Below are 23,675 nucleotides of genomic sequence, written 5' to 3' on the forward strand. Positions count from 1 at the left end.
GAAATGGGGGGTGGGGTATGCTCTTTAAAATGGGCCCATCAGGGTGGCACTTAGGTGACATTCAGGCAAATGTTAAGAGGTCAGGGGGAGGGGCACGCTAAGCAGAGGGAAAGGCCAGTGCGAGGGTCCAGGTGTTTTGAAGAAGAGCAAGGAGACCAGTGTTTCTGGATGGCAGTGAGCCAGGGGCCGGGGTGGGAGGGTTGGGGGTAGGAAATGAGTCAGGGAGGGAAGGGGTGCTGAGCACCGAGGGCCTGCATCCAGTGGAATAATCTATGTGCTTTATTCCGAGTGAAATGTGAAGCCAACCCAAGGTTTCACAGAGGAGCTACATGATCTGACTCACAGTTTTAAAAGATTCCCGGAATGAATTATTTGACAACCTGCGTTAGTTTGGCCAAAACACCCAAGTCAAAAAAAAAAGGCTTGCAGGCAAGGTCACCCCTAGGTGTAGTGGGGAGTCAGATGCAGATTCCTGTACATGACACTAACACCACCACCCCTTAAAGCCTCTGTGTTTTACTCTCAGGAATGTCAAAAGTTAAAATCAAGGGTGAAGGGGTTACAAGCTCTGGAACTATTTCTGCTCCAAGAGGCCCAAATTCCTCACCTTCCTTTTTTAAACATCCCTGATTGAAGGAAGAAGGTGGAACTGGGGGGTGGGTCAGGGGAGCTCAAGCTGGAATCTTCATGCTAATGTCCTGCCAGGATGCTCCTGGTCACAGCAGATCTCACCCTACAGGATCTTATGCTAAGATTGCCTGAGTCACCCCTCTCTTCTAAATGTTTGGTATTGATGCCATTATACCAAATGATATATTTGGTATATGAGCAGGCATTTTTATACAACCTGGGGCACTTTGTCTAACATGGGATGTTTGAATTATTTTAAAGTTTGAGAAACAGCCAGGGAGATGTGGTTTGGATGCAAAATGGACTCTCTGGGGTTTTTGATTTGTCATGACAAAAATAAGGCAACAATTCTTGGACCAGACTTTTCCAACAAGTGGGAACAGGACAACGTTGGATGTCATCAGTGAAGCAGAAGAAGTATCCAAAGGCTTAGGGAGAATAGATTTATTGTAGGAGACTGGCTCACACACACCCTAACTGCATCCCCACAGAGGGTCCAGAGGCCACTCCCTTTCCCAAGGCTGCTGAGACACACTTGTGAGAGGAAGCCCAGCATCCTTGAGTAGCTCCGTAGTGCGCTAGGAGTGGCACTGGGCATGGCTGCCATTGGATAGGACTCTGACTTTAGTGCTGATGATGAGAGGGGCTGGCAGGGACCAAGAGGCACTATTTAATTATCAAAGACAAGATGGGTGGGGCTATTGTAAAGGTTATCAGAGCTGAAGTAGTCATCAGAATAGTATTGAGGAGAGCAAAAACCACCTGGTGACCATCAAGGAGGCTATCTGGAGCCAAAAGACTCCTTATTTGAGGAATTTAGAAGTAATTAGACCTCCCTATTATCTGAAGTCCGCACCTGGTTCCAGGCCTCTTTTCAACCTAAAATTTATAAGTAACTAGAATTTCCATACATCTCCAGGAATCCATGCATGCTGAAATTCATTGTGCAACTCTTGCTGACATTAAGGCACCAAAATGTCTACAAATGAAATCATTTATCATGCAAACTACCATTTAGCTCCCACTTTAAGGTCCATAAATACCCTTAAGAAAAAATCCACCGGCTTGCTCTGTCCTGTCTCGCTGAGGAGCCCCGCTGCACTCTTCTGCAGCATTCTTTCTTTTTAATAAAACTTTCCTTCTTCAAACCTATACTGTCATCAGTAAATTCTCTTATCAACTCGTGAGATGATCACTTTCTGATGCTAGGGCTCTGAAACCTCGCCCAGCAAGTATGACTCACAGCAATCACTGTCTTGGTTGTTGATCATGATATTCCTTGAGCAGAAATAGATGGCCAGACTAAAGCAATCTCACCTGTGTTGCATAGATGGAAAAGCTCTAGATCTGCCTAGTGGAATCACCACAATAGTAGGTCCTAGCCCCTCACCCAATTCATAGCTTTGAACCAGTTTATAGACTCAGTGCCTCTGGAAAAGAGAGGAGGACCAGTCTCCTTAAGGAGATCCTGCAACATAGCCAACAATGGACACTGTCAATTGTCCTCCCAACCTTCCTGCAGGGACCTGTGGCTGTTTATTAGGGTGACTGTTAATGAGGGAAGGGGATATAACCAGACTTTGGGGGAACTGCTAGACACTGGAGACCCCAAACTCTGCTACTGTCACTACTGTCTGCCAGTTATGTGACCAGTGGAGTTTGGCTCTGGTTCATCTCTCGGTGGACCTGGAGTATTCTGCAAATCTACTCTGTGGTTATTTCTCCAGTTTCAGAAGTCAGAGTTGGAAAAGAAATGTCATCAGTCTGGGCAGAGGTCCCACACTGGTTAGAACTCTTTAACCTATTAGCTTTCAGGTTCCCAAGTGCTGAGTGCCCAGTGCTCAGGGTACTTCCCATACACAAATGGTCACACACAGACAGTGATGTCTGAGGGGCTGTGTGTGAAGAGGTCAGCCCACTCTGGTTGTCTGGCTGCTTGCCCATGGGGCCTAGCATGCTACACAACTGAGGCTGAGGCAGGGACTCTGTGTGAGCAGGCAGCAAAGGGCAGGGAAGAGAAAACCAGTCTCAGTTTTGCCATCACGCCCACGTGGCTTACTGGGCACATCCCTTTGTCTTCCTGAACCTTGGTTTGCTCATCTCTAAGAAGTCGGGTTTGAAGTTACTGATTCTTTGGCTGCGTATTGGAGTCACTCAGGGAACTTGAAAAGGACGAATACTTAAGCCCTACGCTAGAGATTTTGATTTAATTGGTCTGGGGTGGGGGCCAAGCACTGATGTTTTTATGTCTCCTCTGGTGATTCAAATGTGCATTCAGGGGTGAGCCCTGCTGGCCGAAGTCTTCCCTGAGGTCTCTTCCAGCTTCGACGGGAGGAGTCTACAAGATATTCCTTCACTGAGAGAGAGTCTGACACATTTGAAGTTAAAGTTACAAAAAGCCTTTGGAGGAGAAAAACCTGAAAACCTCTGTTTCTAAAATTAAAACCTACCACCGTTGTTTTCTGTGGGAAAAATTTGACTGGTCAGAGCACAGGGAAGCTGGGTTGAGGAATGGTCCTGCTACGGTCTGGATGTTGGTATCTCTCACAATTTATATGTTAGAATCTAAAAACCAATGTGATGGTATTCATCGGTGGGGCATATGGGAAGGGACTAAGTCACAAGGGCTCCACACTGGTGAATGGGATTAGTGCCCTTATAAAAGAGGCTTGAGCAAGCCCCACTCCCCCTGCACCATGTGAGGACACACAGAAGGCACCACCTACAAGGAACAGGCCTTCACCACACACCAAATTTGCTGATGTCTTGATCTTGGACTTGCCAGCCGTGAGAACTTTTAGCACTAGATTTCTATGGTTTATAAATTACTCAGCTTAAGGTATTTTGTTATAGCAGCCTAAGCAGACTAAGATAAGTCCAAATCAGTGTTTGGCTGCTCAAAGATTTGTTCATAGCATGTGCCTGTGTTCTAGACATAGGTCGAAATCTGCCCTTGGGTTTAATCTGCATCTTGCCATACCCCTGATATTATAGATTTAGAAAGATACCCATCCCTTCTGCTTACTGATGGATGCTCTAACACAGCATGTGCCTGTGTTCTAGACACAGGTCAAAATTTGCCCTTGGGTTTAATCTGTATCTTGCCATACCCCTGATATTATATTATAGATTCAGAAAGATCCTGCTTACTGGTGGATGCTCTAACTTCTGTGTCTTATTCTTTCTTTCATCTTTAGCTAGCCTTTGATGAATGGTTGTTCCTATTCTGGGAATGGTAGAATTGGTTCTGGCTTCTGAGCCTGACTTAAACACACACTAGCTGTGTGCCCTTGAAGAGGTACCTTTTTCTTCCTGGCATCGATTTCCTCATCTGTTAAACCTATGGCTCCAAAGTGTCTTCTGGATAAAATGCTCTATGCTAATGCAATGTTATGAAACTCTGCTGATCCATCCAGAGTAGAAAGCTGAGCTGTCTTCCTGAAGCAAAATGGAGCCCAGACTTTTGCAAATTGATTATTCTCACAGGTACCAGAGGTGGATTTGTGGGGAGCATCTTTCCAACTTAGTCCACCCCAAAAGAACTGTCTCTTCTTTCCACCTAGCCCAGTCAACAATGAACCCAGCTTTGAAGCACTTGGAGCAATGGCTGCTAGATGGCGCTGTTTCCCCAGATTTGCAGGGAATAGTCGTTTCAGCAGATGGCTGTTGGAGAAGAATTAACAATTAATGTCCACTGTATCAGCCAAAGCCGGCAGAAAATATGTTATACTCCAGAAACTACAGAGAGCTAAGATTGCTCAAAGACGTTCGGCTGTTAGCTTGGTCCTCTGCTGGCCAAAAATGTAATCCATCCTCACATTGGTCCCATAAATAAGGGACATTAATCACAAGGATAAATAAGGAATATTATTTGTATGCTTATTTTCTGTCTTATAACATTTTCTTCTGAAAGTTTTTCCTCATATTTTAATTAGAAAACAATCATTACTGGACTAGAGGGTGATTATAAGGTAACCAATTCTGATGTGAGTTCACTTTGTGACTGCTTAAAAAAGGAAACCACCAGATGAAACACATGGGCTGCCTCTCCGAATCCATATGGGCGCTTGCGGGGAATCACAAACCGAGGCGCGAGGGCTGTGGTAGTAGGCAGATTTCTCCTGTTTTCCTAACCTTTATTTTTCTACAAACGAGGCTGTTTGAGTCAAGAGCTTGAACACTGCAGATGTCATTGTCTTCATCAAAAGGCAAAGAATTCCTTTGTCACACAAAAAGAGAGTTAGGGGAGCCAGTAAAAGGGAAGGGCAAAGAGGTCGTGTGGCACATTCTCAGCGCTGCTTCTTGCATTTTTCCCCCTTAGTGTTTGCAACCTTCTTTCCCACTATTTCCAGTCCTGCCTTGCTGGGTACTGAAAGGTAAACTCCTTCTAATGATGACAGAGCACAGTGGGAGGAGGGCACTGTAAGATTCTGCTCTCCTGCCGGGATCCTGACGACCTTCTTTGCTTGTAGATACGGCCACATTGTGGGTAGCTTGTAGATACGGCCACATTGTGGGTAGCTTGTAGATACAGCCACATTGTGGGTAGCTTATAGATACGGCCAGTGGTGCAGTGGCCAGGTTGATTAGCAGAACCACAGGATTCTCTTGCGGCCATTGGTCACACTGAAATATAAAACCTATGCCTTCCGTAGTGTGCCTCTTCCGCTTACTTTTTGTCTCTTGACTTCTTCCTTGCCCAGAAATAGCAGTCTGTCAAGTTTAAATTATTAACTGCTTTACCCTCCCTCTGCCACGCTGTTTGCCGCTCACATTTGCAGGCTGGAGAGAAAAAGAATGAAACCTATGTATTTCCCTCAAGTTTCCCTCCTAGTTAAATTTTGCTTTTTGTGAATTCATGGTGTGCATAGTTTAGATTTAGAAAAATATTCCCAGTGCCAGCTCCTCTGGTGTGCATTTTTTTAAAAAAGCACACATTTTCAATCAACAGCATCAACAACTCAGAACCCAAGCTGGTGGAGAAGGGTAAGTAGGGGGCTGCCCATGGGGAAGCAGAGCATCTTCCCTCCTGGCAGGGAAAAGCAAGGCCCCTTGACCCAAGGTGCCAATTACTATTTTAACCATCCTCCCCCACTGCCCAAGAGGCAGCTGGAAAGGAATCAGCACACTGGGAGTTCCCAGAGTGTCTCGCTGGCTCCCCAAGGCTTCCAGGCATTTGCCCATCTGGTGAGGCCTCCAGAGCAGGGGGGTTAATTAGGCGTCATCTGGCCACCTGAGAAGGCTTGGCGGGCCTCCCTCGGCTTCCCCCTCCTCCAGGCAGGACTCCGCTCTGACAGCTGCGGATCTCTGGAGTTTGTTTGGTTTAGCAGCTGCCCTGGCTAATTATTGGATAGCAGGGTCCCCAGGTGGCTGCCTCAGACTGGAGGGGGTGGGGTGGGCAAAGAGAGAGTCGAGGAACAGAAAGGGGCTGGGAGGGGAATGATATGAGGGGTAGTAAGAGAGCTATCTGAGGAAGAAACAGAGCAGTTGGATAAACATTCAATTCAAATCTCAGGGGCTGGAAGATGAGGAAGGGGTTTCCTGACTCCTGGCGGAAGAGTTGATCCCATAGGTGGGCCCACCCATGAGAGATCACCAGCCCCTACACACACACCTCCTGCCATACGGTGATATTCTGTATTCATCCCAATTTCTTCCCTTTTAGCACTGTCCTCTGCCTAGACTTACTCCTTCAGTCTAGGAACTAACCAAGAGTTTTTCATTAAGAGAACATGGCCTTACAGTCCTAACTGGGGGTGGGGAGGGTAGGTGTGAACATTTTTTAGAAAGAGGATGTTGTATACAAAATTATTGTTTACTATTGTTGGAATTTTAGGCCTCCAGGCATGTAAGTATTTTAACCCTGGTGTCCCTAAACCATGACAAGTGCCCAGAGAGTTGAACACTCATAGGCAAGTCGGTCTGCCCACCACTTCTCGGGTATTTTCTCTTTGTCTTCTGTGCAGGCACCGCATGACATGGGACAAATAGGAAGAATTTGGGGATGAATTAAAAGGAAGCAGAATAAAATCCACAAGGGGCTGTATTGCAAAAGATGCTACTTCCAGGTCACTGAAATCCTGCTGTCAGTTTGAACCCTCACTTGCTAAGCAGCTAGACTGAGACACTGAAACACTGAATTCCATAGTTTTCTCTTTTGTAATGTAGGATCATTTGAAGCAATAAGGTGGAGGTGGGAGGGTACTCCATGGACTGGGTCAAAATGAGCTCCAGTTTCATTTCTGGTCCTGTTATATCTGTGGTATGTTGCTTTGGATTAAGTCATCGCATTTTCTCTCCAGTCCAATGTTCCTATCTTGACACTGAAAATGTGAGAATACTTTTTTCAGTATGCCAGAACTTAACCATTTTCTGAGAATATTAGAGGTTAGAATTTTATGTTTCTCTATTTTGTTGAACTGTACCCAAGAGGGAATGGCTTTCTGTGTCCTCCTCACCCCCAAACTGCCATTGTGAGACTCAAGACCATTTTGTACTAGGAAAGGAAAACTACTGGATGGAGAACAGCTGTTTTGAGACTCATCACATGTGCCCCAAACATCAGAAAGGTGGGAGCTCTGCAGATGTGCAATACTTGTTGACAGCTGTAGTAATAATTGGAAGGGTGGTTGGGATTTTCATGATGGCAGGAAGATAATCTTGTTAAGGTTTTGACATCTTGTCTGGTTCCCTCACAACTGCTTACCCATCCCTTGCAATTCCAAGGCTGAGATGGGAAGCCTTAGCCTGGAATAGAAGAGTTCAGAGATTTGGATCCATCAAGCAAGATTCACAATGATGAGCAATTCTGTTCAGAGAACTAGAACACTTTGATGCCATTAGCTGGAGACTGCAGTCATCTTTGTCCCTGACTCCCTAAAGCCCTGGGGGCATAAATCCCAGGCACACAGAATGGACCCAGTGGGAGCAGAAAGGAAAGCAAATGAGGGGTTTCTTTCTACTAACTGGTGTCAGCTTTCAGCAGGGTGTAAAGTAGTGGAGATTGAATTTCTTCAGTTTGGGGATAAGAGTCATTGTTTTAAATTAGTCTGGGACCATGATAGACCCCAGAGGATAAATGTTACATTTTTCTGCAGGTCACTAAACATCCTAGCTTTGTGTTACAGCTCCAGTAGAAAATGATCAAACCTTTCATTAAAGTCTATAGTTCTTCACAGGAACTCTAAGGCCTCTGAGAGTTGATTTGGTCCAGCTTGTCACTCTGGTAGGTTCCCCTCCAGTGTCTCTAAGGAATGGAAACCCATTGTTTACTTGACTACCCCTCAATAGAAGGAACCCAGTACATTCCATCGTGGGCAGTTCAAGTGCTTAGAGGACTGTTCCTTATTTTGAGCTGAAACCCTTTCCTTGAAACTTCTGGTCACTAATCCCTTTTCTGCCCTTTGGAGCTACACAGGATAAATATAGTCCCCTTTTCAGATGAAAGCTCTTCAGATAGTTGAAGCCAGTTATCACATTCTTTAAGTTTTCCTTTGTACAAAATGCACATTTCAAGTGTGAAAAGAAGCTATAAATACTCTCAATATTTCCAATAAAGGGAAATTAATATAAGGCAATTAATAAAGGCAAAAGTGAGAAAACCCGAAGATTAGTAAATTCAGGAAGTGACTTCCATTCCTACAGAATGAATAGGAAGTGTCCTGTTGCCTGGAATCCTAGTGGGGTGGGGGTGGGGAGCACCCAAGGCGGAGTGGGAACCATGGCAGAGGTACCATGGACAGCGCTGATATTACCAGGGGGAATTGAGCTGCTGGTGCTGGAACATCTGAAGGGGCACTGCCTGGTTAATGCTGGGACCACCATGGCTGCTGCTGGCATCACTAACATGCCGCATCTCAGCAGATGAGACCGGTACTGGCTCCAAGGAAGAGGTTTTCCATGCAGATGTGGAAACTGCCAAAAGACCTTGGATGTGAGCTGCCACCTGCTGCTGGAAAGATGTGGAGAGAACGTGGATTCAGGAAGAGATCTGCTTCTTCCCTCCTCCCATATCCCAGTTTCTTGACATGCTTTCCATTGGCAGACCCTAACTGAAAGCCACTGGCAAGAGACTTGCAGAAATTAACTTTCCAGAGTCCCAGGGCCTCCAGATTACAGAGAAGAGGACAGAAGAGAGGGAATGGGGCCTGAGACAAATACCTTCATAGTGTTCTTCCTAAAATGTAAAACCAACAATTGAAAACTAAACTCTACATAAGACGGGAATAAAGCTGAGCGATGTAGCTAGCCTTACCCTTGCATTGAGAGTAGAGTGTTATTAAAATCAAATACGCGTGGCATAAACACTGTTCTCGGTTACTGAGCTTGCAGTCAACAACATCCTTTATTTACATGAAGCAGGTGAGTCAAAACCTGTATTTTTGAAAATGAGTGTTTGACTGAAGTACAAGTCTCTAGTGGATATATTTGTATATTCTTTTTCTCTCTTTCCTGGCATACTGCCTCTTTCTTCTGGTAATGGTGCCCTTCTTTTTCCCTTGGGAAATTGCCCTCTTCCATCCACGTGGCTGTCCCTCAGTCACATGACTCCAGGAGCCCTAATCACAGGGGAGGGCACAAGAGACGAGCTCTGAAACTTGAGTAGAAACACTGAGGGACAGATGGATGGTGGATCTGAAGCTGTATGTGGCACTACCCTGCAGATGCAGTCTTTGGGTTGTCTACTGACATCCTGAAGCTACTCTGATTCTTGGCGTTCTCAAGATCTGGTTGTTCACCTTTTCTGTTATTGCATCCACTGCCCAGTGTTCTTCCTACAAAATCTTTTCTTGCTTTGGTTAGCTGGGGTCTATTACTGTTGCTTGCACCAAAGAACCTAGAATGACATGCAGTCTACTTCCTTATATTCCCTATGGGTGAGAAGACACCATCTGGCTTAGGGGAGAGCCATGAAATACTGACCTTCCAGCCAGCATACCAGTTATTCCTCCATCCTTCTATCCTCACAAATATTAGAAGCACAATGAGTTATTGCCAACCTGGAAAGTGAACTTACGGTGACATGCTGGAGAGATTTGTCCTTATTGCAGTGGAGTTTTAAAATCTGTGATGCAGATAAATACATGGAAGGAGATTTTCATGCAGTCATCTTGATGTGGCTATTTTAATTTGGTCATATCAAAATGGGTAACTCAAAATAGCTTACATTTTATATCAAAATATTTCTTAAAATATATCATTTTTTATTCTCTAGTAATGGATGTCTCAGAGCCCTGTCCCATTTCTGGGCTTGACCTGACTACATTTCTAAAATTCGCTCAGAAATGGAATAAAGATCAGGAATGAAGTTTGTGTGTAATTTTGTTAATTGCTACTTTAAAAAGTTTCTTAACATTAAGTTGTTTTTTAGGGCTGTCAACTTGTCTTCAAAATGACTACATCAAAATATCATGTGCCTAATTTCTATATCGTCATATGAGTAATAAAAAATGTGCCAAATATATGAGCTGTCTCTCCAGAGCAAGAAGAGCACCCCTCCATCACTGCACACTGCTTTCTAGGTGGACAGAAATGAAAGTATAAATAGCCTATATCTCCAGATATTCAACTAGTTAAGAAACTCTTCATTATGTAACCATCTTTCAATCTATGTGTATCTATATTGTCCATAGGGATAGTTTGAGGATGACTTCTTGAAATCTCAACCCAGAAAACTGTGTTGACGTCCCATGGCAACTTCTCAACACAGAGACGAAGTTAGTTTGGTAAAGTTTATTTTGTAAGAATTATGTTGGCACAAGTAATTTTGTTTAGTAGTTATCTTTTAAAGATTAAAATATATTTAAACTTTTAAAATTTTGCTGGGCATTGATGTTTTACACCTTTATGTAATACACCCATTCCATGCTTTTTAAAAAATTGGAGCATATTCCTGTTCTCCCTAATCCTACAGTTCTCTCTGCAGCTGCCCCACAGTCCACACCTTTCTTCGGTGGAGTGGGATGAAAGTCATTCACTTGGTTCTGTGGACTTGAACTCATTTAGAGTGGCTAGGTATTTTCTTATTCTCTTCTTGCCTATCTGAGGTTTCAATTTCCTACTAACCATATTTGTTCTAGCCATCCCAGTTTGAAGATTGCTTTCCTTGATAGAGAAAGCAATATAGAAGTTGAATTGTCCTGTTTCTCTCTGTTTGCTTTCAATATGACACCATTTACCCCCAAGCACTGGGCTATTCCATTCCTCATTCTTCTTTCTGCTCTGAAACCAGTGCAATGCCCTCTTTTAGTGCTCTTACACTGTCCTGTTAAGCCTCAGTGCAGTTTGGCTCCATTTTTTCCTAGTAGCATCATGGCTGGTTTGTATTGCTTTGTTATATGTGCCTCCTTTCATTATTTCATGCATTTCTTTAAAAAATCTGAGATCATTAGAGATCTCTGTAGAGCTTTTTTTTTCTTTTTTAAAAAATGCTTCGTTTTTTCCTTCATGATCAATGTCATTTGTTATTGTTCTGATTGAATTATTTTCTGTGAACCTTCCTTCCTCTTTCAGACATTTTAACTTTTATAGTGTCATCAGGAGTCATACCTACCTTTTCTCTGAACTTTTAGAAACCATTTTTCCTAAGGCCTAGAGTTCATGTCTAATTGTGGGCAACACTTCCTTCTTCAGATATTAGAAATTCTAAAATGAAAGGCTGGGCTCAGTGGCTTATGCCTGTACTCTCAGCACTTTGGGAGGCCAAGGCAGGCGGATCACAAGGTCAGGAGTTCAAGACCGGCCTGACCAACATAGTGAAACCCCGTCTGTACTAAAAATACAAAAAAATTAGCTGAGTGTGGTGGCACACACCTGTAATCCCAGCTACTGAGGAGGCTGTGGCAGGAGAATCGCTTAAACCCAGGAGGCGGATGTTGCAGTGGGCCAAGATCACACCACTGCACTCCAGGCTGGGCGACAGAGCAAGACTCCATCTCAAAAAGAAAAAAAAAAGAAGTTCTAAAATAATTATACTTTATCCAAGTGGTTTTTTGACTATACTAGGCTGGTTGTGCCCATTGTGCTAATATTAAGGTGATGAATTATAGTGAAAGAGATCAGATCTGTGTCAAATCTCCACAGACCTGCTGATGATCTTAAAAAATGTACTTGACTCATCTGACTTGTCTAAGAGATTTTTAAAAACATATGGTCAACTGTACAGCTTTGCAGCCTTGCCATTGAAACTGTAAGGTATATGAAATGCCAATAGCTCCATAAATGGTAGCCATTATTATTACTGCCTTATGTTTTTGATATTTTGGGAAAATTTCTTGCCCTAACATTTGCACTAGTATATGTGTAGAAGTTAGTAATATAGTGTGAATAAGTTAAAGCTACAAGAGAGACATTAGGGTTGAAGTATAAATATATTGTTGGCCAATACATACTGGGCAAATGGCTGGAACATTCTGTGTTCCCATTTCTTTATAAAACAATCGTAATTCATGAGGTTGTCACAAAAATTTAAATGAGTGAATATATGTAGTTGCTTAGAACATCACTTGGCACATATCCAGCACTTCATTTGCTCTTATTATTAACGTGCCAAGGACTGGAATATATGAATGTGGAGTTGAGAATGCCAGCAGTACTAGCATTTTTATGTATGTAAGCCAGGATATATGAAAGAACATTGAGAAATTCTTAGAGAGAAACAAGCCTATGGAAAATGAGTGAAAGAAAATCACTGAAAAGTGTTGACCAAAAAGTATAGATTGATATCATTCCATTGAGAAACATGAACATTTTTGGAGGTGATGGATTTAGAGTCATTATACTGTAGAAGACTGGACCACAAAGGCAGCTGAGCATCAGCCATCAATTTTGGGGTGAATCTTGCTGAATCATTGGAGCCATCGTCTGAGCTGTCTATACACATGCCCCCTGTCCTTTTATGGAACTGGAGGTGTGCACCATTCTCCAAGATGGATGTTCATGTACATTTGGATTTTGAAAGGAAAATAAATCTTGGGCCACCAAAATCACCAAGCTAAAGGGAAAGTCAAGCTGGGAACTTCTTAGGGCAAACCTGCCTCTCATTCTATTCAAAGTCATCCCTCTGCTCAGTGAGCTAGATGCATATCTGATTGTCTCTTTTGGAAAGGCCAATCAGAAACTCAAAAGAATACAATCATTTGTCTCTCACCTACCTGTGACCTGGAAACCTCCTACCCGCTTTGAATTGTCTCGCCTTTCTGGACAGAACCAATGTACATCTTACATATATTGATTGATGTCTTATGTCTCCCCAAAATGTATAAAACCAAGCTGTGCCCTGATCACCTTGGGCACATGTTGTCAGGACTTCCTGAGGCTGTGTCATGGGCATGCACTCTCAACCTTGGCAAAATAAAAATTTTAAATTAACTGAGACTGTCTCAGATATTCGGGGTTCACATTTGGTAACAACAGAGGGATTCTGAGTGGAGATGCCCCTGACCTTTGACTAATCTCTTATTGATGCTTGGTACCAACATGAGCTAACTTTATGGCTCAAACCAATAGGATAATTTACTGAGGCCTGAGAGCACCTCCCTCCAGAGAATCCTTAAGCTCCCCAAATTTGATTGAGATCTAAAATTTATTTTGCTGTACAACTCCTCTTTTTTTTGGAGTTTTTCTGGCTTCCAACACTAGAAGGGCAAGTTTTTCCTGCTTCTATGATGATGAAAGGCAAGTAACTCCTTTTCCTTTATGAAGTTTGAGGTCACTTCCAACAGAGAAGATGAGTTGTTTTTTTTTCCTGCTTCTAGGATGATAGAGAGTAGTATTCAGCCTGAGACCAATCCCTAGCTGAATTGGGGTTTGTCTTGGCTAAAGTAACTGAATTGGGGTTTGTCTTGGCTAACTTTAAGATTAACAACCAGCTGGTCTTATTTTCTCCTTACTATTAGAATGCTCAGTAATCATATAAGTTGTGAGATCATTTGTTTGTTTTGCTTAACTGGTTCTTTTTGTTGTTTTTTTGTGTCTGTTTTTTGTTGTTTCAGTCTTTTTCCCATTGGGTTTGATCAACTCTATCCAACTTGATCAAATTGAAGGAAAGTTCCAAATTATGGAGAGCAGGGCCTCTGAAGTGGCTACACTCCCACATACACAAAAATGGTGGTGTGGTGGGAGGAGAAAAATGGCCAGCGAAAGGAAAGAAAAAAAAAGGGAAAGATTTTTTATTTTGACTACTTAAGGGGCTTTATTTACATAACAAGGCCACCTGTTTTCTAGCTAGGCCTGACTGAAAAAGCAATGGCTGTCACCCCATGCTGCAGTTTCATAGCTAAGGTTCTGCTTTCTTTTTTTCACCATGACAACCTGGCTTTGGTTCCTAAATCAAGCTCTTTCTGGTTTGATACTTGGTACTTCTGAAATAGCAGCAGTTTGTCCTAGCTGAAATATAGTAATGAGATTTAAAAAGATTTGTTTAAAGGAGCTCAATGGTTAAAAGTCAGCTTAATTTAAAGCTAACTTCCAAGATATGCATGTGTATGTGTGTGTGCTTGTATTTAAAAGGCCTTCATGTGTATTTTTTTCTCACCTAGGACCTTGTCCTTTTTTGAGCAAAAGTTTTTTTCTTTTCAGTTGACAGAATTCTGTTTTCTTCATTTACTTCTCTGTCACTCCTTTCTCTTGCATCCTCTGCTGTATGAGGGACCTAAAATAGTTTATAATAGCCTGGAGTTCCTTAAAGAAAATGGAGAAGGCACCAGGCTCCCTTTTGGGGAGAAACCTCTGTTTTTCCTTATGGAACCCCAGGAGTGTAAATAGACAAGCTTGTCTCAGCTCTTAAACTGTTTGCTTTTGTATTGTGTTACCTGACTTTTTTTTTTTTTTTGACTAAAATGTTATTCCAACAGAGACTATTCTTGTCTTTTTAAGGAAAAGTGTAGTTTTGACAGTTAGAAATGTCTTTGTTTAAGAAAATTTTTAAAAGTGCACTGTAAAAGCATCACGTGGTCTAATCTCATACTAATTCTCCCTCTTTGGAGACCCAGGATTCAGAGTGGGCTCTGCTCAGAGCCCAGAGATCCAGTTAAAATATAGGTAGTCCCTATCTAAATAAAACTGGTCTCCTTCTACAATACTATGATAGATTTCTATAATTTTATGTTTAATTGGCATCCATCTTTAATCTCCCTCTAGCACCACCAGACTTTTTCTCTTTGTACCTTGAGATATAAATTTTGCTATCTGATTTTTCACCTAAGAGTTTTTTGCTTCAGTATGCAGATTTAGGGCTATTTAGCTGACAACTGCCAGGATAATGAAACAGGTTATCAAGCGTTTGCAAGTCTAAGATAGGAAAAAAAGGAGGTCTTATGAATCTATAAGATGCACTTTTATCAGTATGCCTAATACATCTATATGTTTATGTGTTGTGTACACAGTGTTTCACTACTAAAAATATATAAAAGAGCTCTAATTAATTAGCTTAAAGAAAAGTAAAAGCATTTAAATCAAATACTTTATTGGAAAAAAGAAAAGACTAGTCAAACACTTTTTCAAGTTTATGTGACTAAGTAAACTCTAATAAATAAGATAGCTTAAAAATTGTCAGCCAAGTAATATTAGAAATGTCTTAATTGCCAGCATATATATTTGTATTTATTTATTGATCAAGCAATTTCACACTTATCCCTGCCAAATACTACAAGGTATCAAAATCTGGCATAGCGGTTACAAAACTATAAACCCAGCCCAAAACAGAAGGATCTTTGCTTGTGTAATTTTTAATAAATAAGACAATGATATTGGCCTAATGAAAACAGCTAAATCTTGAATTGTTTAGCAAAATAACCATAACTTCTCATCTTGTGGCTTTAGACATTCTAGTCCTCAGGCAGGAAGGGGGTTTGTTTTGGGAAAGGACTGTTGTCATCTTTGTTATAAGCTGACCTATAAACTAAGTTTTTCCTAAAGTTAGTTCATTATTTGGTTATTTTCCAATAAAAATATACTATAGGAAAACATTCTTTCTAAAAAGAGCATCCTTTTTAAAAAGGTGCATAATTTTTGTCTAATTCAAAGCTTATTTAAAGGTTATATGTAAAACAAGGTAAAAGGAACCAGGAAATAAGAGAGATGTAAAGAAAGTTATAGAAGTAAAGAGGTAGTTTTTGGTGAGAAAGCTTAAAGACAAATAATTTTATACAAGAAAGAATCTTGTATGATAAATTTAGCCCTAGAATAAAATGACTGTTTATTTAAGAAAGAGATGTTCAGGACAAACCAGAAAGTTAAAGCATGTCATGAGTGGTCTGTGTAAGTCACAATAAGAGGATTTATTTTTTTTTTAAAAACCAAACACTTTTATATGATCAAGTTGTCTATAATTAAAGGGAAATTATAATGGTCTTTCCAGAGATTGGGTTTGATGTTAAAAAAAAAAACCACTTATACACTAAAGAATTGATTAAAACAATGAAATTTTCTTAAGGGGTTGGTTTAATAAATTGTGATATTTTAATTTTTTTAACCCAAAGTTCAACTTTTATTTCATCTCATTGTTTTCAGTTTTCTGGCCCCTTTTAAAAGGTGCAAAATAGTAACACTCTCCTTCAACTCATTTTCAGCTCATGTAAGTTTTTTTCCTCAGGTTCTGTGTGTTGTGGCCTGATGCTAACAAAGTTTTCTTAAAGGTCTAAAGGAAATGTTTTCTTCCAACATAATATTCTGTGCACTGCAGAAGATGTTTTCTTTTGCCTTTTGTTAACTGGCCTAACAGATTTTGTGTTTTATTGAAATCATTTCTGTGCCATTATTATTCAGTTTTAGTTTACTTATTAAAAAACTGAGATTAAAAATTTTATTTTTTTAATTTATTTTTTGAGATGGAATCTCATTCTGTCACCCAGGCTGGAGTGCAATGGCAAGATCTTTGCTCACTGAAACCTCTGCCTCCTGGATTCAAGTGATTCTCCTGCCTTAGCCTCCACAGTAACTGGGATTACAGGTACACACCACCACACTGGCTAATTTTTGTATTTTTAGTATAGACAGGGTTTCACCATGTTGGCCACGCTGGTATCAAACTCCTGACCTCATGTGATCTGCTTGCCTAGGCCTGTCAAAGTGCTGAGATTACAGGTGTGAGCCACCACACCCAGCCAAAACACTTTTTTCTTTTAAATTAAGGTTACTACATTTGTATATCTTTCTGTATGTGCTTTTAAAGTTTTTGTGGCATTGAGTTACAAGGCTTTGACTCCTGGGTCTAAAAAGGACACCAAGTCCTGCTTAATCTTAAACATTGACAGCAATTAATGCCTCATCTTTAGGCCTGATAGAAGATGCCAATCAAAATAAAATGTGTTCCTGAGACACAGGGTCAGAAATTAAAGCTATTTCAACTCCTTGAGACCCAGGGACTACTGTGGAAGAGGTAGGCATATGAGATTGTAAGCGTTGCCTTTGAGAGATAAAATAAATTCAGATTCTCTATAAATTAACCATTAATGTCAAAGGCACACTGATGTAAGACCAGCATGTGGGCCCCTGTGGCAGATTAACAAGGTTTTCTTAAAGCACTAACTGACTCCTTAATAAAGGCTATAAAGGTTATAAAAGGCCTATGGAAGTTATATCTTATGGTTAAGATTAAAATTTTATAGATTGTTTATAACATTCTGAAAAACAAATTTAATTGGCTTAATGTGATCTTATTAGGACTTATTGTTTGGAAATTTGTCTCCTCTCTGAAAGAATGAAGGTTTTCACCTTTTTTGGAAATCCTTGAGTTATCACTTTTGTTAAATGAATGACTTATTTGACAATGACCTGTGATCCTATTTTGTGGTATCAAGTGTTTTATACCTTTGGTATTTGACAAACTTTTGGAAATCAAATTATAAATTATGTCTCTTTCTGACCTAGTTAATTCTTTAAAATATGAGGTTCTCTAAAATCCAAAAATGACATATTTGACTTATTTGGTATAAAAATTATACAGGAAGCGTTGTCAAATAGGAAATGGTGTTTGGCTTTCTTTGGGCTGTATTTGTATAAATATGTTATTGGTATGTGTTCCAAAATTATAGGAAACTCCTATAATTCTGATATGACTTAGTATATATTATCAGCAATAATTATAATTGTTGTATAACATAGCATATGTTAAATTATTGTGTACTACAGAGGTAAGAAATTTCCTTGTCAATTGTGTCTTTGGCTATAGCTGCCCTAAAACTTTTTGTCATCTATCTATGCACAATTATTGTCTTGTTTTGGTCCTCTTTAGAAAGTGGTTTTATAATCAGCTATAAAACTCTAACAGGTATTCTTGAATGCAGATTTCTGATAACTTTGGAGATTGTGAGAGCAGAATAGAGGGATAACTTTCTGTAATCATGGAGAGCTGAAATATTCATGAATATGAAGCACAACAGGAATTAACTGCATAGACTGAACTAGTAGAAGACTGAAGTAATCCTTTTGACTTTTTGCTTAAAATGTGGCTGATCCTTTGTTTCATTTTTCAGAGTCAAGGAAACTTTTCTTTTGAGGTATTGACAGGTTTTAACAATTAAATACACTGTACTTCTGTGAAAGAAATTTGGAGCTTATTTGTTTCTCTCTATCTGATTTCTCCAGAATTTAGAAACTATGTGTGAGTATTCTTAACTTATGGAAATATAGTTATTTACATAAGTGCAATAAGAATCTGTTTTCATTTGTAACAGACACAATTAGAGAAACTAATTATTTTACCAAGGCTTTCACTGGAGTAGTGTGCTTTCCTTTAAGGAATCAAACTTTACTTACAGAGCCAATGAAAGCCCCTTGGGAAAACTGGCCTCATACCTTGTTTTCACTGTCCTGGTACAGGGTTCCTGGCATGGGATAAGTAAAGAATATCGCTTTCTGACAGGCCAAGGAGCCCCAAGTCATCTTGAGACCTCAAGAAGAAAGGAATTCACCCAACTTATAGGTATTTAATGGTACAAATCCACGGCTGGGCTCAGCTTTAAAAAAGTCTTATCTGAGACTCCTTCTACGGAACAAAGTTCCATCGAAACCAATTTAAAAAGTCCATGTGAAAAATAATTATTCTTGCTGCACTTTATAGAATTAATCTGGCCAAGTGTAATAAAGCAAATTGGTACTACCATAATTTGACTTTAAAATGGGAAATTGGAGAGAAAAAAAATATGTTTCAAAACTACAGTATACCTTTTGTTGATTCTAGTCTTGCCTAATATTTTTCAATTTTTATTATTTTCTACAGTTTGGACTGAACTCTAATTTTCCCTGGCTACAAGTCTCCAAAATAATGTTTTCAATTTTTTTCTTCCTTTTTCTTGTTTTCCTTTTCCCCCCAATTTTTCCTAATTTGAAATCACTGAAAACTAAGTTGTGTTTTCTTAAAGCCCTGTGAACTGAAACTAGACAACTTAGCTTCAGAAGACAATAATAGCAACCCATTCACATACATAAGCCAACTCTCATACCTGCCTACTGATGTATGGACTTCAGAGTAATGTGGCCTGTATCGATTTTCCAGGATTATTCTTTTGTTTGTTGTTGTTTTTCTTCCTTTCCCTTCTTATTTTCTCTTCATGGGACATAAGGCTTCACAACCTGCTAAAAATGAGTTTTCCTAATAACTCGGGCCCTACCTGTCCAGGAAAAAACTGTCCTAGCCATGAGAGATCAGATGAAACCTGAGACCAGAGACTCCTTTTCTTCTAAAATGCTTTCTCCAATAGATTGTAAAAAGAAAAGGGGGGAAATATGAAAGGAAAATACATCTTGGGGCCTCCAACTCACTCAGCTAAAGGGAAAAGTCAAGCTGGGAACTGCTTAGGGCAAACCTTCCTCCCATTCTACTCAAAGTCACCCCTCTGCTCACTGAGATAGACACATATCTGATTGCCTCTTTTAGAAAGGTTAATCAGAAACTCAAAAGAATGCAACCATTTGTCTCTTACCTACCTGTGACCTGGAAGCCCCCTCCTTGCTTCGAGTTGTCCCACCTTCTGGACAGAACCAACATACATCTGACATATATTGACTGATGTCTCATATCTCCCTAAAATGTATAAAACCAAGCTGTACCCTGACCACCTTGGGCACATGTCACCAGGACCTCCTGAGGCTGTGTCACAAGGCCAAAGATGTGCATCCTCAACCTTGGCAAAATAAACTTTCTAAATTAACTGAGACCTGTCTCATATTTGGGGCTCGCAGGGTAGGCATTTATACGTATTTATAAATCTTTCTCTTCTCTTTTGTTTTTTGTAAGTCAATCCAGCTTTGAAAATGTAGGACCTCAAAGGTTAAAGTATGATTAAAGTTAGGGAATGTAACAAACAAGAGACCCTTGATTTAAGAGAGGCCCTTAAAAGAAGGTCAGCTCCCTTCAGGACTATTTGCTGGACTCTAAGAACAAAACATTACTCAGGGTTGGAATAAACATGATTTCAAATGGGGGAACACCTCTTCAGAGAACAGCGTTGTTTGCCAGAGGGAAAGATCAGATACATAGATATTCCTCCTCCTTCGGTTTCAGGTAGTTTACTCAAAAACATAATATGATGACCTTTACTTTCACAACATAATAATTTATGTACCCCAATGCATACCAAGTCCTTTGTCACATATGATCTTTCTAGATTTCCCTTGGCCCTGTCAATGTGGTATACTAACCCAGGTTCCCCAAACATCCAACCACACCAATTTGTCAACATGGACTATGGTTAGAAGAAGCCCATCAGTGCTGGACTATCAGGGTCTAAATCCTGCCTCTTCCATTTCCTACCTGTTCTGTCTTGGCCAAGTTGATGTCATTTTAAAACATGGATGGTAATAATGCCAATCCATTAAATTTTTTGAGGATTAAATGACTTAATACATTACCTGGCAGATAATAAGTGCTCAACAAAATTAGCTATTGTTTATCAAAGACTGTCAGGGAATTGAGGCTTATGAACTGAGAAACTTTTCTTTGTTCAAGAATTCCCCTTTCTGCCTTTCATAAATATTCTTGCATATCAAAAGTAATATTTGAGGTCAATTTTTAGAAGATTTTAGTCTAGCTAAACCCAGGTTCTATATAAGGTTGAGTCATTTCAGGATTCTGCTGGGTTTCAGAGCTGATTCAAAACACCATTTCTCCTTGGAAGCCTCTCCGCCTATTCCACATTTTGTGGTGAGGTCCCATTCTGGTTGCCCACTGTCCATTGGCCTAAGCTTTACATGTTGCCAGTTCATTTACATGATATTTTGTATTTCTTTTTCTTCATTGCATCTGAATAAATCTTTTATTCTAGATTATTGAAGGCAATATATACTCAGATTAGTTTTTTAAAAAATAATGAACGAATTTATTTCTTTGTGTAATCCAAGGTTGGCATATAAAAGGAAGATTATGTGGTGTGATTTTTAAAAATGTCTAAGTGTTGAAGTCAACTTGCCTGCATTTTAGGCTTGGGTCCTTTCCTTATTTGCTCTGTGATCCTGTACGGGCTCTCTAAACTCTCTGAACCTTGATTTCTTCATCAATCATATGAGAATCATTGAGAGGCATTAAGTGGTATAAAATACATGCCAAATTGCCTGAGCCAAAGGAGGTACTATCCCTTCTCTCTGTCAGTTAGAAAACTCTGAGCTCCATCCACCCCTTTGGGTCCTTAATCAATTGACAGAACGACCTAGTGATCAGTTAGTTTCTGATACATTTTTGAACTAGCCTTGAAATTTGGTTGGATTCTTTTTTTTTTTTTTTTTGAGATGGAGTCTTGCTCTGTCACCAGGCTGCTGGATTGAAGTTGCACGATCTTGGCTCACTGCAACCTCCACCTCCTGGGTTCACACCATTCTCTTTGCCTCAGCCTCATGAGTAGCTGGGGCTACAGATGGATGCCACCATGTCCAGCTAATTTTTGTATTTTTTGTAGAGACGGGGTTTCACCATGTTGACCAGGATGGTGTTGATCTCTTAGCCTTGTGATCCACCTGCCTCAGCCTCCCAAAATGCTGGGATTACAAGCGTGAGCCACTGCACCCTGCCTGGTTGGATTCTTAAGATCTTCTTTTCCTTTTTTGAATTTCAACTTTTATTTCTGATTTGGTGGATACATGTGCAGGTGTGTTACATAGGTGTCTTGCATGATGCTAGGGTTTGGAATACAATTGATCCCGTCACCAGGTAGTGAGCATAGTAACCAATAGATATTTTTTCAATTCTTGCCCTCCTACCTCTCTCCCAGTAGTCACCAGTGTCTACTGTTGCCACATTTATGTCCATGAGTACCCAATATTTAGTTCCCACTTCTAAGTGAGAACATGGTGTATGTATATATATATCTAAAAACTCCTCATCTGTCCTATCAGAAAACATCTCTGAGCAGGGGTTCTTAACCTTGGGCACACATGCAGACTTCTGGCTTCTGTGAGCTCCCCAGATTTGAAGCCAAGTCACATACCTATGCATTTCTTCGGGGGAGAAGTTGACCTACAGCTTTCATTTTATGTATATACCTGAACCCTCTTTCCCACTTTCCCTCTCAGCAAAAAACAAACCAAACCAAACCAAAATGAAAACCTTAAGAACCATATCTCCATGCTCCAGGCCAATTTCCACCCCAGCCATCAGGGCCTAACTTTCTATAATAGCCATCTGGATGGAGCTGTGCCTACTAGTCTATCCCTTCATGGACCAATATTCTCCCACAATCTCACCAGTTTTTATTGTCAACATGTGGTTCTTCTTTGCCAGGCACAGTTGTATGTCATGGACAGGCACAGAACATGCAGACATGGCTCATCCAGCCTATCTTCAACTGTTCTTCCAGCTGACTTGGGCTCCTGCTGAGCACCTGTCTTGGAGAAACCCTGCTATGGGCCCTGTGTGGGCCCTACTAGGTGTCCAAAGATGGCAGTCCATCAGGCCTTCTCTGGTTGAAAGTTTTCTGCCAAGATTCCCATCAGGAGTTCTATTTTGCATGGGGACATCATGGAAAGTCTCCACAGGGGTCCAACCATCTTTCTTGGGGAAGGTCTAAGCCCTTTTCACAGCTTGGTTATTCTCCCTCTGAGAAACATGGCCACACTGCAGCCCCTTTGGACACTGAGCCTAATCTACGGTAGGATTTTCCTTCCTTCTTAGCAGGGAGCACAGTCTAAGCAAACAGGCTCCCTGGGGAATGATGGATAGAACTTGTATGCTGCCGTCTACTCATAGCTCCCTTAATTCCACTTTCCCTGCCCCCTAAGCTTGTGGGATAGGAGCCACAGGGGCCTATAATCATTTAATTACCTTGTTTCCTAAGCTCTTCTCTTTATAGGGAAACATCAAATAACACCCCCACCCCCAACCATGCCTGATTCTTTATTTATGAAGATCCTGTTTCTCCTCTAATGTGCTTTTACACTGTCCCAGGCTTTGGAATGTTTATAAATGGCTCAGTGCATTTGCTGACAATGCCTTCATGCATGTGTTCTTCCTCTTGGCAGACCCTCTCTGACACAGCCTTTAGACCCAACTAGTTTCATGTTGTGTGGTACTTGCGGGGAGGGCAGTAGGAGACTGGTGTAGCCAAGTGACTCCATCTGATGGCCTCTGTGATCTTTAAGCTCACCCAAGTCTTCACTTCCTTAGTCCTTTTTTGTCTTTCAGTCCCGTGACGAAAGCTTTCCTGGAGAAATCCAGCTTTGATACCTGCACTGCTGACATCTACTCTGCTGGTAAAAATGGCACACTGAGTCTGAAGATAGTGAAGTGCCTTTTGTATTCACTCCCATCCCTCTAACTGCTCTGTTCTCCTGCCTAGTTGCTTACTCAATATGAGGAGCATAGCAGCGCTAGGCTCTGGAAGAGAGCAGGCAAATATGGCAATATAAAATGCTAACAACAGCAGATGGCAGGACAAGTTTCCTTTAGATTCAGATGAGCAGTTGTTTTTTTCTGGTGGGCTTTTATTATTAAATTTATTTTCATCATTTGGCTAGATAAGCCTATCTTTGTATTTAGTTATGATGTGCCAGAATCATCTTGCTTTTAATATTTGAAACAAAGAGCTGTATATCATACCAATTATAAATACATCTAC

This window comes from Pongo pygmaeus, chromosome 17 (assembly GCF_028885625.2).
Source record: "Pongo pygmaeus isolate AG05252 chromosome 17, NHGRI_mPonPyg2-v2.0_pri, whole genome shotgun sequence".
NCBI lineage: Eukaryota > Metazoa > Chordata > Mammalia > Primates > Hominidae > Pongo > Pongo pygmaeus.